The sequence below is a fragment of the Microcebus murinus genome, chromosome 1 (assembly GCF_040939455.1).
Source record: "Microcebus murinus isolate Inina chromosome 1, M.murinus_Inina_mat1.0, whole genome shotgun sequence".
Taxonomy (NCBI): Eukaryota; Metazoa; Chordata; class Mammalia; order Primates; family Cheirogaleidae; genus Microcebus; species Microcebus murinus.
Window position 1 is genome coordinate 124,018,223 of NC_134104.1, and position 15,149 is coordinate 124,033,371.

General features: G+C 41.4%; 1 long non-coding RNA gene across 1 annotated transcript; it reads right to left on the reverse strand.

The window, feature by feature from the left end:
• Positions 1-7,836: 7,836 nt before the first annotated feature.
• LOC109730898 (uncharacterized) lies at positions 7,837-10,748 on the reverse strand. The gene is made up of 2 exons (XR_002224032.2): positions 10,216-10,748; positions 7,837-8,046 (listed from the first exon to the last, which is right to left on the reverse strand). It is a non-coding gene; the product is annotated as an uncharacterized LOC109730898 (long non-coding RNA).
• Positions 10,749-15,149: the final 4,401 nt, after the last annotated feature.

The window sequence follows — 15,149 nt, forward strand, 5'->3', positions numbered from 1 at the left end:
TTGGATTCAATCAAAAGACCACACTCAAGGATCCAGAAGGCCACATAAGGCCCCAAGGCTGCAGGTTCCCCACCCCTGCTACAGAGTTTGTTTCATTCCTATAGGCAATGAGAAGTCACTGAAGGATTTTAAGTGTGGAGGGTGCAGGATCAGATTGGTTTAAAATACAGGTTCCCAGAACCCCCACCCTAAAGATTCTGATTTCGGAGGCCTGGAGACCTAGGTTTCCAGCAAGCACCCTGGGACAGGAAGCCCTTGAACCCTCCCTTGAGGGACACCTCTATTCTGCAAAGCACTGCTAAGCACCCAGAGGCACTAAACAAGACTTGGGCCCTGCAGAAATTTGCCTTAGAAAGGGACACCTGTGGGGTTTTATCGAGGCCAGATGGTGCATAATTAAAATAGAACAAAATGCACTGAAAGGAATGTGCTTCTTCTCAGGGACAGAAGGCAGGAGACTCTGTCAGCCTGCTAACCATGTGTGTGCTCCTGAGACAGCCTGGCTTTGCATAGTTTCTTTCCTGTTCATGGGGTTAAACCCAGAATGACTTTCCAGCAGCCAGATTTCAAAACTGCAACTTCCTGATTCCTAAGACATGTTTGGAGAATATCAGCTCTTAATTTTGGGAAATCCCTGTCCAAGCTCCTCTCCCAACTCTCCTTGATGCCAGCACAAATCTCTTCCCTGAGAAAGAGGCCAGTGCCTGCAATGTTTGCCTTCTGCTCGCTAATTTGTGGACAATTATCACTGTAGCTCAGCCTAACCCCCACCCCTCCTCTTCTGAAACTCTTCCTGAACTGAAAAATAGCCAAGGGAGAATAATCAACAATTGTGAATTTATTACCTCTAAAATTTGAGGGTTTATTTTAAAAACAAACATAATCTAAAGGCAATAAAGACAAAAAGGTCTTTTAATGCTTTTTCCTAGTCTCATGAGAATCGAGGCAGGTGATGGTGGCTTGAACTAAGGTTGTGACGGTGGAGATGGAGAGAAATCAACTAAATTGTGAAACAGTTTGGAGGTAAAAGCAACTGCAACTTCCACCATCATCGCATCTTTGCCTAGACTGCAAAAGAATTCTCAAATAATTACTGAGATCTTTCACCACCAGAGAGTGACAGGATTAGGGCAAGCCCTTTCCTAAATCTCATTAGAATACAAATCACCCAAAGAAAGATAGTACTGCCTCAGTCCCTGTCAAGCCTATCACCTTTATGACCGGAGCCTGAGAAGGAGCAAGGCACAGCAATCTCCAACCGAAAGGCCTACCTGGCCTGGCAGGTAAAGTAAATGAGTGAAGCAGGCCCCCTGTAAGAGGATAAACAGCGGCCAGCACGGTTGCCAGGCAACAAGAGGAGTGAGGAGAAGGACAGGTATCTGCAGATCAAGGCAGCCTCCGAGACAGCAGCAGCTTCTCCAGCGGAGCCCACTGTGAGCACATGACAATGTGGGCACAGGATTGCTGGAGTTTCCAATTTTCTAAGAGAATCCAGAAATGTTTGTTTTTTATTATTATTTTTTAAAGTGTAAGAAACCTTAATTTTTTAACATTGGAATTAACTTAAACTTTTAATAAATACTCTAGGGGGAGGGGGGGTATATACATACAAAATGAGTGAGATGTGCACCATTTGGGGGATGGTCATGCTGGAAACTCAGACTTGTGGAGGGAGGGGGGAAAGGGCATTTATTGAAACCTTAAAATTTGTACCCCCATAATATGCCAAAATAAAAAAAGGAAAGAAAAAAAATACTCTATGGGGGAAAGAAGAGAAGAAAAATAGGATTCATAGGTCAAATTTTACAGTAATTTTGGAAAGCCTAATATAGATATAGATATAGATATATATTGAGACAGAGTCTTGCTTTGTTGCCCAGGCTAGAGTGAGTGCCATGGCATCAGCCTAGCTCACAGCAACCTCAAACTCCTGGGCTCAAGCAATCCTCCTGCCTCAGCCTCCCATGTAGCTGGAACTACAGGCATGTGCCACCATGCCCGATTAATTTTTTCTATATATATTAGTTGGCCAATTAATTTATTTCTATTTATAGTGGAGACAAGGGTCTCATTCTTGCTCAGGCTGGTTTCGAACTCCTGACCTCGAGCAATCCACTCCCCTCGGCCTCCCAGAGTGCTAGGATTATAGGCGTGAGCCACCGCGCCTGGCCTAGCCTAGTATATTTAAACATTAACTTGTTTAACCCTTATGTTCATTCTATGAGGTCAAGTGTGGCTGTATGTATTCTACAGATGAGAAAACTGAGGCTCAGAGGGTGTGAAATTTGCTCTGTATTATTCCAAGGTTGTGGGCCTGAGTTTCTATATTTGTAAATTGAGGAAGGAGTAGGTTCTGAGCCCCTTGAAGTTGGGTGCAAAGGTGTGTACAAATGAAAACTTGTGTGTTTTTCTCAGAAACGGATCCATAGGCTTCATCCTATTTTCAAAGGGATCCCTGATCCAAGCATCAGGTTGAGCATCCCCACCCCAGAGAGGAATGGATGAATTATGACAGGTAGTCAGATGTCCAACAAACAGGAGCGGATGTTCGGCTTCCCTGTAGTGAGGGAAATGCAAATAAAAGAACCAGGCTGTCTGAAAGACTAAGCTGTGCATGTCTAAGTGTGCATGGCTGGCACAGGGAGACTGTAAATGGCTCATTAAATCAGTTATGGTTCCTTTTGGCCACTTGCTCCTCTCTTGGGTAACTGTGGTGCTTCTGGAACTAATACATGCTGATGTGCTGCCAGGATGTCACAATTCTGTGCACCAACCTTCAAGGAACAATTTTAAAGCTCAGTACTTCAGAGTACATTGTTCGAGGCTGATTCTAGTTACTTCAAAACATTTGTGTATCTTTTTAATCATTTTACAACACCCTGCCTTCCTTTCTGTTGCAAAAAGATTTTCAGTAAAAATCATGAAATGAAACTAATGATAATAATGATCAGATATGGCCGGGCACGGTGGCTCACGCCTGTAATCCTAGCTCTCTGGGAGGCTGAGGTGGGTGGATCGTTTGAGCTCACGAGTTCGAGACCAGCCTGAGCAAGAGCAAAACTCCTCGTCTCTACCAAAAAAATAGAAAGAAATTAGCTGGATAACTAAAAATATATGTAGAAAAAATTAGCCAGGCATGGTGGTGCATGTCAGTAGTCCCAGCTGAGGCATGAGGACCACTTGAGCCCAGGAGTTTGAGGTTGCTGTGAGCTAGGCTGATGCCACAGCAATGTAGCCCAGGCAATACAGTGAGACCCTGTCTCAAAAACAAAATTAATAATGATCAGATAAGACATGCAGACTGAAAATGTTTCTATTCTTGTATTGCATATGTGTAATTATGCCAATAAAATAAATTTTAAAATTAACAAATATTATATTACAACAAAGAAAAATAATGGTTAATATTTTGAAGTTATGTTAATGTAATTTTTACCTACTTCATTTCAATAATGAGATAATACTATAATTCTTAATTTTGAGCCTTCACTTCTGCAAATGTCAATGATTTTTGTAAAAATTTGCATATTCATGTTAAATAGACAAAATAGCCAGATTTGTTCACCTGTCTTCATTCACAGTTCATTAAATAATGATTTTTATTAATTTTAACTTTGAAAAGTTTCTTTCACACAAAGCAATAGATAAATCATTAGGAAAAGTCTTAAAGATAAGTTTGACAGAGAGTCATAAAAATCCCATTTCACAATAAATTCCAGAAATTACACCATTCTTCCCATCTTTGTTTCTTCAGGATTGATCTCAGTGGATTTTAAATGTCTCTGCAGTTGAAACATTTCTACTAAAATATTTTCACCAGAAAATTCATCATAAATTTCTATTATATTTTTCAAAATCTCTGGAGGTTTTCGTCTTCTACAAAAATTTGAGAAAATGATTGAATAGTGAACTCTGACATGATTTAATCTGCTGCTATAGAGTAAGTGTCTAGCACTTGGTGAACATGATCAAGGTGTTCAAGCATCACCCTTTTGGTTTCTTGACAATGTAAGACCAGCACCACTGATCATTCCCCCTGGTACTTTTCTTCAAAATTTGATTTTCTTTTCCATGGAATTATCTATTTCCTTATTTTTTTTGTAGTTGTTGCATTGTTCATGGCCTTCTCCACAATTTCTGTGCACCGATCTTCAAGGAACAACTGTAAAGCTTGGTGCTTCAGAGTACGTTGCTGAAGGACAATTCTAACTGAAAATATTTTTTGGTTTTTTTTTTTTAATATCAGACAAGAAAAATTGCCTCCAGCCATCATGGTTTATTCTGAATCTCCTGTTTAAGCACGAGAATGTGTGGGACCACAGGGGTTTGATACACAAACCATATCGGACATGAGTGAGAATTATCGAGAACCATTATAAATGGAAAGAGGCATATCAATAAGGGAAGATTGAAAATATGATCGTACATCTGAACCATAGAATTCCACACAGCCACTGATAAATTAGATTTGTACTGGTTGACTGAGAAAGACTTCCACAATGTTTTATTAAGTGAGAAAAGAAAGAGGGCTAAAAGTGTTTATCAACAACAACAAGGCCCTTATACATGTGAATGTGTGACTTTATATGATTGTGAGAGCCTGGAGAAAGACTCCCATGAAGAGAAGGAGACATACATTCCTGGTTTATCAGGGAGAAGGGAGAGGAAGGGCCAAGGTAAGAAAAAATAAGCTATAGATAAAAGAAGATAAAAAAGAGTGCCAAAGGCCAGGCACGGTGGCTCACGCCTGTAATCCTAGCACTCTGGGAGGCTGAGACAGGCTGATTGCTGGAAGTCAGGATTCGAAACCAGCCTGATCAAGAGCGAGACCCTGTCTCTACTATAAATAGAAAGAAATTAATTGGCCAACTAACATATATAGAAAAAATTAGCCGGGCATGGTGGCGCATGCCTGTAGTCCCAGCTACTCGGCTGAGGCTGAGGCAGAAGGATTGCTTGAGCCCAGGAGTTTGAGGTTGCTGTGAGCTAGGCTGACAGCACGGCACTCACTCTAGCCTGGGCAACGAAGAGAGACTCTGTCTCAAAAAAAAAAAAAAAAGCGTGCCATAGTAGAAATCGGCATGTAAGCTATCATTCCACTAATATAAAGTGGTATGTGTGTTTGCATATAGCCACAGAGAGCTATGCAAAGAGAAGGCCAGCAGACTCCCCAGCACTGTCTGCTAGAACTTTGCACAATGATGGAAATCTTGTACATTTGCACTGTCCAAAACAGTAACTAGGAGGCTATTGAGCTACTGAGCTACTGAGCTCCTGAGCACCTGAAATATAGTTATTGTGACCAAGGAAGTGAATCTTTAACTTTAATTTTAATTAATTTAACTTAAATAGCCAGCATAGCTATAGATAATTATTTTCTATAAGCAGTAGTTATAGTTTATTTGTATTTTCTTTTTTCTACTCTTCTATAGTGTTTAAATGCTTCTATAATTATTCATTATGTAATCAGAAAACAAATTAGGAAGAAGCAATATGTGTAGTGATTATAAGAGCTCAGATTTAGGTCCAGACAACCTGGCTCAAATGCTCGTCTTGTTACTTCATTGCTTACAATTTTGAGAGAATTACTTAACTTCAAGTAACTTTCCTTACTGTGCCCTTGTATTCCTGAGTAAAACTTCTGCCTGGTGTATCAGATTGACAGCCTAGATCCCGTGTCTGTGCCCTAGCTGCAAGAGAGTCTAGGAAAGCAAGCCCTGTATCTAGCACTTTCAACTTCTCTTGGGAGCACCCCCCAATTAAAAAGGACTTCATCTATTGGGCAGCCAAAAAAAATGATAAAAATATATATATACTACCAATGCTATTTAAACTAGGGAAAGTCAGGGGAAAGATGAGATTAATGTAAAAATTTTAAGCAGGCCTGGATTCTAGACTCATCAAATGCCTTTAGAGGTAACTGTAGCTCTCTGGACCCTGGTTTTCATATCTGCAAAATCAAAGTGTTGAATGAGATGAGCTCTCTGGATGCTGATGGCTGTGAAATGCCACATTTTCTGATAATGTCTGTAGTTGGCATGACTTGAAACAAAAGATTGAGAAGATCTCATAATTATGCTGAAAAAAATGATTATTTTGTTGGAAGTCAGCTCAAAATTTATATTTGAAAATCAGTGGGGTATACATTTTTTAATAGGTATTTTTAGCCCTATCTTTAAAGTAACTTGACAATATTACACTGTTGGTTATTAGAAGAGTTGAGAGGAGACCTTCAATCTCTAGACCCCAAAACCAGTCCTCTTGTGCTCTCTGAAATGGATCAGCTATTTTTAAAAGGGAGAGAAAGAGGTGCCATGAGGTGAGAAAAAGGACAAGAAAAGGTAGATTATGGGCTGGGTGTGGTGGTTCACTCCTATAATCCCAGCACTCTCGGAGGCTAAGGTGAGAGGATCCCTTGAGGTCAGAAGTTTGACACCAGCCTGAACAGGAGAGAGACCCCATCTCTACAAAAACAGAAAACTTGGCCCAGTGTGTTGGTGTGCGCCTGTGATCCCAACTACCCAGGAGGCTGGGGCAGAAGGATTGCTTGAGCCCAGGAATTTGAGGATTGCAGTGAGCTATGACGACGCTACTGCACTCTACCTGAGGCAATCAAGCAGATTCTGTCTCAATAAAGAAAGAAAAAAGGTAGATTATGCTTCTGTAAAAGACCTTTGGAACTTTATAGCCTTTTTGTTTGTTTGTTTTAGCCACACTCAGAAGTATGGGGGAAAAAAATTTTGGCTGCCTCTCCCATATCTGCCATGAAAGTTACTAGGGTTCTTTTAGGCTTTTCTTCTCAATTACTATAACATATTTTTAGGATTATCCCTATTTCATCTGAAAGCTTTCCTTTAAGTGTACAGCTTGCATGCACGTTTGTTTAAGTTTTGTTGAAATCTCAAGTATGTTAAGTATGATTCCATGACATCTCAATTTCTTTTCCTGTGGGAGATGTACCTCTTATTATAAGCCAAAGTTGGGGCTTTCCAAAGTTTTTCACATCCTGGTAATCATATAAATGGTATTTGTGCAGTATATGAAGTATATGAAGTTTTTTCAGATTCTGAAGTGTCTACGGGACTCCAGGCCTCAGCTGCCCCAATCTTGCCCAGCTGCCCTGGGAACTGATGGCATCGGCAATACTGCCATCTGCATCCCTTTCAAAGCTCACCAGCATGTGAGTCACTCCTCAGAAAGGGCTGGCCTCAGCCCCTGGGAAACTTGGGTTTGAGAGCAAAGGACTCTTTACACATAACATTACAGGGATGGATCTGCTGAAGCATGCAGTGTATCAAAAGGGTAGATTTTGGCCAGGCACAGTGGGTCACGCCTATAATCCTAGCACTCTGGGAGGCTGAGGTGGGTGAATAGCTCAAGGTCAGGAGTTTGAAACCAGCCTTAGAGACCCGGTCTCTACTAAAAATTGAAATAAAATTAATTGGCCAACTAAAATACATAGAAAAAATTAGCCGGGCATGGTGGCGCATGCCTGTAGTCCCAGCTACTTGGAAGGCTGAGGCAGGATGATCACTTGAGCCCAGGAGTTTGAGGTTGCTGTGAGCTAGGCTGACACCACTGCACTCTAGCCTGGGCAACAGAGTGAGACTCTGTCTCAAAAAAAAAAAAAAAAAAAAAAAGTTTAGATTTCACAAAAGTGAAGAGAACACTAGAATAGCCCAGTGCCCATCAGCAAGAAGGAATGGGCAAACAAGCTGTGGTATTTCATACCATGGAATTTACTCGTTACTAAAAAGCAAAGAACTACCGATTGCATGCAACCACACGGGTGAGTGTCAAAAGCACACTGAGTGAAAGCCAGCACAAAATAGAACATACTGTATTACTCCATTTATTGAAGTTGTAGAACATCCAAAACTAATCTGTGGGGGTGGGTGGGGTGGTGGGAGTGGGGATTGACTGGGAAGGTGTGTGAAGGAATCTTCTGGGGTGATGGCAGTGCTCTGCATTTTGATAAGGGTTTGGGTTACACAGTGAAGGCATTTGGCACTTAAGATTAGTGCATTCACAGTAGATAAGCTTTATCTGAAAAACAAACAAATAAAACACCATAAACAATTGTTGAACCTCTAGTTGATGATATGCATGCTGAAGTATTTAGGAGTGAAGTATACTGCATCTGCAACTTTGAATTTCATCAAAAAATATGATGGATGAAGGAATGAAGAGTTGGATACATCTGTGATAGAGCAGGTAAAATGATCATGGTTGAATTGAGGTGGGGTAATTGTTTCAAATTCTCTATATGTTTAAAAATTTTTATAATAAAATATTAGAGAAAACATCAGTAAAATGATGTTAATGTGGGCAATTCATAAAAATTATTTATTCAGGGTAGGGAAGGTCTTGTGTATTTATAGATGATAAAGATTCTAGAGCAGAAAAGGGTCTAAGAGATCTATTTCAGCAAACTCACTTAACCAATGAGGAAACTGAGGTCTAGAAAGATAAGTGACTGGAGTCACACAGCCAGCTGGTGGCAGGTCAGATCTAGCCTGACAGGCTGAGAACTTTCTCAGTTCTATCATTTAGGAAAGATTTTGGCCCCAAACTTAAGCACTGATATCAAATGTGTTTTAGAAACTTGGAGTTTTATTTCTATCTAATAATATATTTCTGCAAATTATAATCCTTGGGATCTACTCAAGCAATTAGTTCAAAGACGATTTTATAAAGTTTGTAGACACTGGGATTTAAAAAAGAATGAAACAGTACTTTATTTTAAGCAGCTTAATTAAAGTCTTTAGCTAGCTACTTCACCTATTTATTGCTTTATTCTAGAGTGTAATTTTGCAGTGCCCAACTTCTTTGGCAGAGCATAGAGAAATATAGTTATTAATTACTATTATCATAACCACTTCACGAAGCAATAAGTACTCAGACTTTCACCTGTACTTCCTAGGAGCAAAAGTTTCACACCAACATTCCTCCAAGACAAGCAACTTCAGTGCAAAATATTCATATGAATCATCAAGAGCTATTATTAAACCCTTTTCAGAGTTTCTGAGTCATTACCTAAAAGAAGATTTAACTTAGGTTTAATTAGAGGAGAAAATAGAGGGCTAGCATTTAATATTTTTTCTTTCCCTTTAAAGAGTTCTGGTCCTTGACCATGCCTCCTGGTACAGCCCTCACCCTCCCTACCACTTTTCTATGGGAGAAGCAAACTCTTTCTCCCATTGAATCTCTGTACAATGAGCAGTGTGTCTATAAAGAATATGTTCAGTCCTCTCCCTATTTCTGTCACGGTGGTGTGCAAGCATGGGGTGCTGTGCCCCTTCCTCAAAATCTATGATAGAGAGCTATAGAAGCAAATGCAAACATGCATCTTATCAATCTTGCAAATTATCAATAATATCCTCAAAGGGTGAGAACCCCCTGAGCAGACGGAAGGCTGTCTAGAGCAGGTGTGTGGGATGAGCGGCTACAGCCTGGGAAGGCAGCCAGGCAGGCACAGCAGGCAGAGAGGATGGTGGAGGAAGGGCTCTAAATTCTGCTCTTCCATGGGCTGGGTGCGGTGGCTCACGCCTGTAATCCTAGCACTCTGGGAGGCCGAGGCAGGAGGATCGGTCAAGGTCAGGAGTTCAAGACCAGCCTGAGCAAGAGTGAGACCCCGTCTCTACTAAAAAATAGAAAGAAATTAGCTGGCCAACTAAAAATATATAGAAAAAATTAGCCAGGCATGATGGTGGCACATGCCTGTAGTTCCAGCTATTTGGGAGGCTGAGGCAGAAGGATTGCTTGAGCCCAGGAGTTTGAGGTTGCCGTGAGCTAGGTTGACGCCACGGCACTCTAGTCTGGGCAACAGAGTGAGATTCTGTCTCAAATAAATAAATAAATTCTGCTCTTCCCTCTCTACGGCCTGGCTCTGAATGGATCACTACTTGTCCCTTTGCCTTTGAAACTGGCAGCATCAGCACAGGCGGCCAGTGTTGTCAGGGTGCATGGAAAGTACTGCAGAAGCCCTGCAGGGGTGAAAGTTGATGAAAACAGGACTGACCAGCTGATATTTAACTTCCCTTCATTCCCCTCTTCCCCCCTCAAACTCCCTGGGAAGACAGATTCTAATCTAGGAGACTACTGCCCACAGGAGTTGCCTGGTGGAGTGGCACCAAAAATAGTAGTTGATCGAATTCTGCAGTGTCGGCAGCATCCAGCTCTGGGGCTTATCCCTGCCTCTGTCCTTTAACCCACCTGGAGGGATTGAGCTTTTCCTTAAAACACATTACCAGACAGGATAGATTAAAACAGGAACATGATTTCCCAGGGCAAAATAACTCTCCACCTAAAGACAACAAATGGACCAACAAATTCAATAAATGATTAAAACTTATGGAACAAGAGCTTAAAATAAATACAATAAATGTAACTTAAAGAGATAAAGTGTATTAACAATACGAAGCAGGAGAAGGAAGTTTCAGACTTATATATACACCCGTGAAAACTTATCACAGTCAATACTTTAAATATGTGCAGTTTAATTTACGTAAATTATACCTCAATGAAGCTGTTAAAAAGAAAACTAAAAACTTACCGACAAAATATAAAGCAAATCTGACAATATCACCCTATTCAACACCCTTCAGTGGCTTCCCAATTCACTTGGGGGTAAAGTCCAGTCTCTGCAACGTGGCTTGGGAAGTGTGCGTGACATGCTCAGTCTCACTTCACCCTTCCTGTGCCCAAACTCTCAAATAGGGACCCCAGAGAGCCTGAATTTCTTCTCAATTCTTTTTTTTTTTTTTTTTTTTTTTTTTTTTTTTTTTTGAGACAGAGTCTCACTTTGTTGCCCAGGCTAGAGTGAGTGCCGTGGCGTCAGCCTAGCTCACAGCAACCTCAAACTCCTGGGCTCGAGTGATCCTTCTGCCTCAGCCTCCCCGGTAGCTGGGACTACAGGCATGCGCCACCATGCCCGGCTAATTTTTTATATATATATCAGTTGGCCAATTAATTTCTTTGTATTTATAGTAGAGACGGGGTCTCACTCTTGCTCAGGCTGGTTTTGAACTCCTGACCTTGAGCAATCCGCCCGCCTCGGCCTCCCAAGAGCTAGGATTACAGGCGTGAGCCACAGCGCCCGGCCTCTTCTCAATTCTTGAGTTCACTGCCAAGCATTTGCATCTCCGTGCTCCCCCTCTACACACACACACATTTACCTGCAAAGTTGCTTTAGGCTTCTGCTTAGCTGTCCCTTCCACCCAGCTTTCACTGACCATCTCCCCTCCCCCTATGGCTGGGTCAGGAGCCCTCCTATGTGCACCTGTAGCACTCTCGGCTTCCCGTACCTTATAATGTATCACTCTATCTTGTGAGTGCCAGTTTACTTCTCTGAAGCCCTTCACTATCCTGTGAGAATTTTTGAGAGGAACGAATGTGTCTGTCTCATGTACGATGGCCCCAGTGCCTTGGACACTGTCTAGAATACAGTATGTTTATTTGGTGATTCAATCAAGAAATCAGTGGGACATAGAGGATTCCAGAGTATATCTTTTTTTTTTTTTTTTTTTTCAGAGTATATCTTAACATATAAACTTAAAGGAGACCCAGGACAACTATGTAAAAGGGGGAGGGGCAAGGTAGTACAGTGGTCGGAGCCCAAGCATGGCAGGCAGAGTTGGGTTCTTGTATCGGCTTGGTCAGTAGCATGACCATGTGGAAGTTCCCCAGCTTCATTGTGCCCCACAATGGCCGTATCCATTAAATGGAGATAATAACGATACCTACTTCATTTGGCTGTTTTGAGGATTAAATGAAATAATCTGTGTAGCTTTAGGTCCAATGCCTAGTTTGGCCGAATAAACATTAACTTTAACCAAACAAAACAATATGATAGTCCTGAGGAGCAAAAAGAACTAAATAATAATAGAAGCCAATTAAATAAATGTTTCTGGTATTGCCAAAACAGGAAGCCCAGGTTAGGGTCAAGTAGCTGGCTTGCTCAGTGGTAGCTCAAACTAACAGCTTTGCCTGGGAGGTGTTCTGCCCAGGTTTCCTGCAGTGTGTCTTTGATGAGTCTAAGAGTGTTGAGGTTTGAGTTTCATGTTTTAGGGCCTTTTGAGTTTCTTCAAAACCCTGCTGAAGTAATACCTAGAGGTGAGGAGCCTGTAAGAAGGTTCCAGCTGGGGAAGGCAGGGAGGAGAGAGACGTCACTCTCAGCTTCCAGGTGAGAAGCCCCTTGTTGTGGAGACTGTGCGGTGCTGCCCAGACCCACCGCTCCAGACCGGAGCGATCATTCCCCCAGTTTCCAGGTGTGTTGATGGCCGGCATTCAGCTGAGACCCTATCTGGGAATTGCCATGGCTAGAGAGAGCCACCTCACCCAGAGTCACTCTCTTCCCAGGGGCAGCCTGCATCTACTAATAACAACTGTTGATGTAGGAGTTCAAAGGCCTGGCCCTCTCAGGCCAACGGACGATGACTCTGAGGCCATTCCAGCTCCAGAACTCCCTGTAGGGTTGACCTTTGTTGCAATTGCATAGTACTTCAACATTTCTCCCTGCCTAATATGTGCCTTCTCAACAAACTTTGCCTTCAAATCTCAGGCTCAGAAAGAACCTGCTCCCCTGGAAAGTGGACTGATGACACCCATCTCTTGATCCACTGGGCCCCTCGATACCCATGTATCCATGTGCCACTCGGCAAGGAGTCAATGCAGGGATTGGCTACGTTCTCTGAAACCAAAACAATAGGGCAGCAGAGTGTTTTGGATATGAAGTATAAAGGAATATTGCCATCATCCTCAAGAATTTGACATACAGAGTTGTATTTCAGGACAAGTAACATTTTAGGGGGAAGCCTTGAGTTCATTGAATGGTTAAAAGAAAAACAATATCTAGGGGTAAATCTGGAAGATCAAGATTTGGACGATGGAACCATCCAACTAAACACTCCATGAGGGCAAGAATTTTCATCTGTTTTGTTCACTGCTGTACCTCTAGCACCTAAAACAGCGTGTGACATATAAAAGTATTTGATAGATATTTACTGAGTCAATGAATATGGAGGTCAGCAGAGGAGAGGTGGATGGGGAAGTAGACAAAGCTAAGAGCAAATTAAAATATAACAACTCAAGTCCTAGAGAGGCAGTGAGACAGTGACACTTGAGCTCAACTCAGGCTTTGCTACTTACCAGCTCTTTGACTGCTGGAAAATCATTTCACCTCTCCAAGCCTCAGTTTTATCATCTATACAATGAGACTCAAATACAGTGACTGCAACTAAATAAAATGATTTAGGTAAAATATCTTGTACATAGTAGACTCAATTCCCTGTTTATAGGTGGGCATATATGGTACTTACATATACATGTGTCAACACACACAAAATCTCATGGGATTCTAGGGGGACAGTGTTTATAACATGCTTTCAGATCCCCAGGAGGAAGAATTATGGTATAAAAGGCTGGTTTGTCAGTTGTAAAAGGCCTGATAACATATTGGCTTTAAAGGTGACACAAATCAATGCAAAAACCATGTTCTGGCCAAGTGGAGCCTATGAAATAAATTTGGAAGGCTGTGCTAGCCAATTAATTTGAGTCCTAACCATATTACTAATTTTATGGTCACTTAAGCAAATAAATGTTTCAGAACACCCTTTGGAGAGCCACCTAATTTGTAAGTGGACTTTTTGTTTAAATTGGCCATTTGAGATACTGCTTTTGAGGCTTGACTATTCAGCTTTGACTCAGAGCAGAGCGGTTATGCCAGACAGAGGACAAGCCATTTGACCCTTTTATCTCTGCCCAAACATTCTAAACACCACCAGCTCCGGACACAAGATTGACTATGTTGTCTATATAGTTACCATGGCATCTAAGCTGCACAATCCATTTGACTTCAGTTTCATTAAATATGGGGTAGAAGTGAGGAGGCTGCCAAGGAGGACGAACGGCTTCACATAAATCCTTTAATTCCAGGGAATTGTTGGAAATCAAGCACAACAATACAAGTTTCATTTTGTGCCTCTTTTACTTTAATTGACAAAATAATCATGCACTTAGTTTTTAAGACAGTGTTCTGCTTCCCAGGGCACCATTATTACTGATTTGGACATTGTGGTTCTCTTCCCTCCTCATTGAATAGCAGCCATGAAATTTGAACTGAATCGACACCCCCACTTCATCCTATTCCTCTTGGCACAGTGACTGCCTTAGGTTGCCCAGGCCTAAGTCCATCAGCTCATAGCCTTCTTATGACCACAGGGATTGGTTCAGGCCTGGCCCAATCAGTACAAAGCTAAGGACTCTCCCTTGGATACAAATAAGGGGAAGCAGCCTGAGATAGGGCCCTCACCATATATATTAGAGTCCAGTGTGAGAGAGAAACTGCATCATAGAACTTCTGGATCAGATAATGCTGAAACCCACATACCTCTAAAAAACCCATGTGTTTCTGACATATAAGCTAAAAAGGTTTAAATTGGATCTTCTGTTACTTACAACTAAAAACTTCATAAACAATACATGTCCATCAGCAAATAGAAATGTGTTTGCATTTCCAAAACTGTATTTGATTTCTTCCTACATTTGGTGACAGGGGTCTCAGCCCACAATCCCATGTAATGGCATGCATAATATAAGTAGGTGGTCTTAACCACTTCCATACGGCGCTGACCAGCTTCAAAACCTTGCCCACAGCTGGCAATCATAGTCCGCACAATAGTTGGTGCTGTGCACTGACGACGAATCTGTTTTGCTCTTGTGTGATGAGGAGAGCTTTAGAGCACTGAAAGCTTGTTTTACTTTACAGGCAGCTTTACTTGTAATGTAAATCAGAATAGGTAACATATACATACATGTTTTCATTACATTATTTTTAAATGTTCACAATTTTATTTTGATAAATGAAAAATTAGAAAAGTCCTATCACGGCTGTCAGCTAAAGTCACTGTGCACGTTCATCTGTGGCTCTCGACTAAGTTAACGCTGGGTTGTGCACGTTCATCTGTGGCTATCGACTATAATCGATGCTCATAACGAAGTGGTTTAATTAAGCAGAATGATTTTTCTTCACATCTGAAGTAGAATTTAATTCCTAAATTTTCAACTTGTTTGTACATGAACTGCATTTGAGCTATGTAATTCCGGTCATTCTGACTACTTCCATGAATGGTGATTAAGCAATAAAAGCT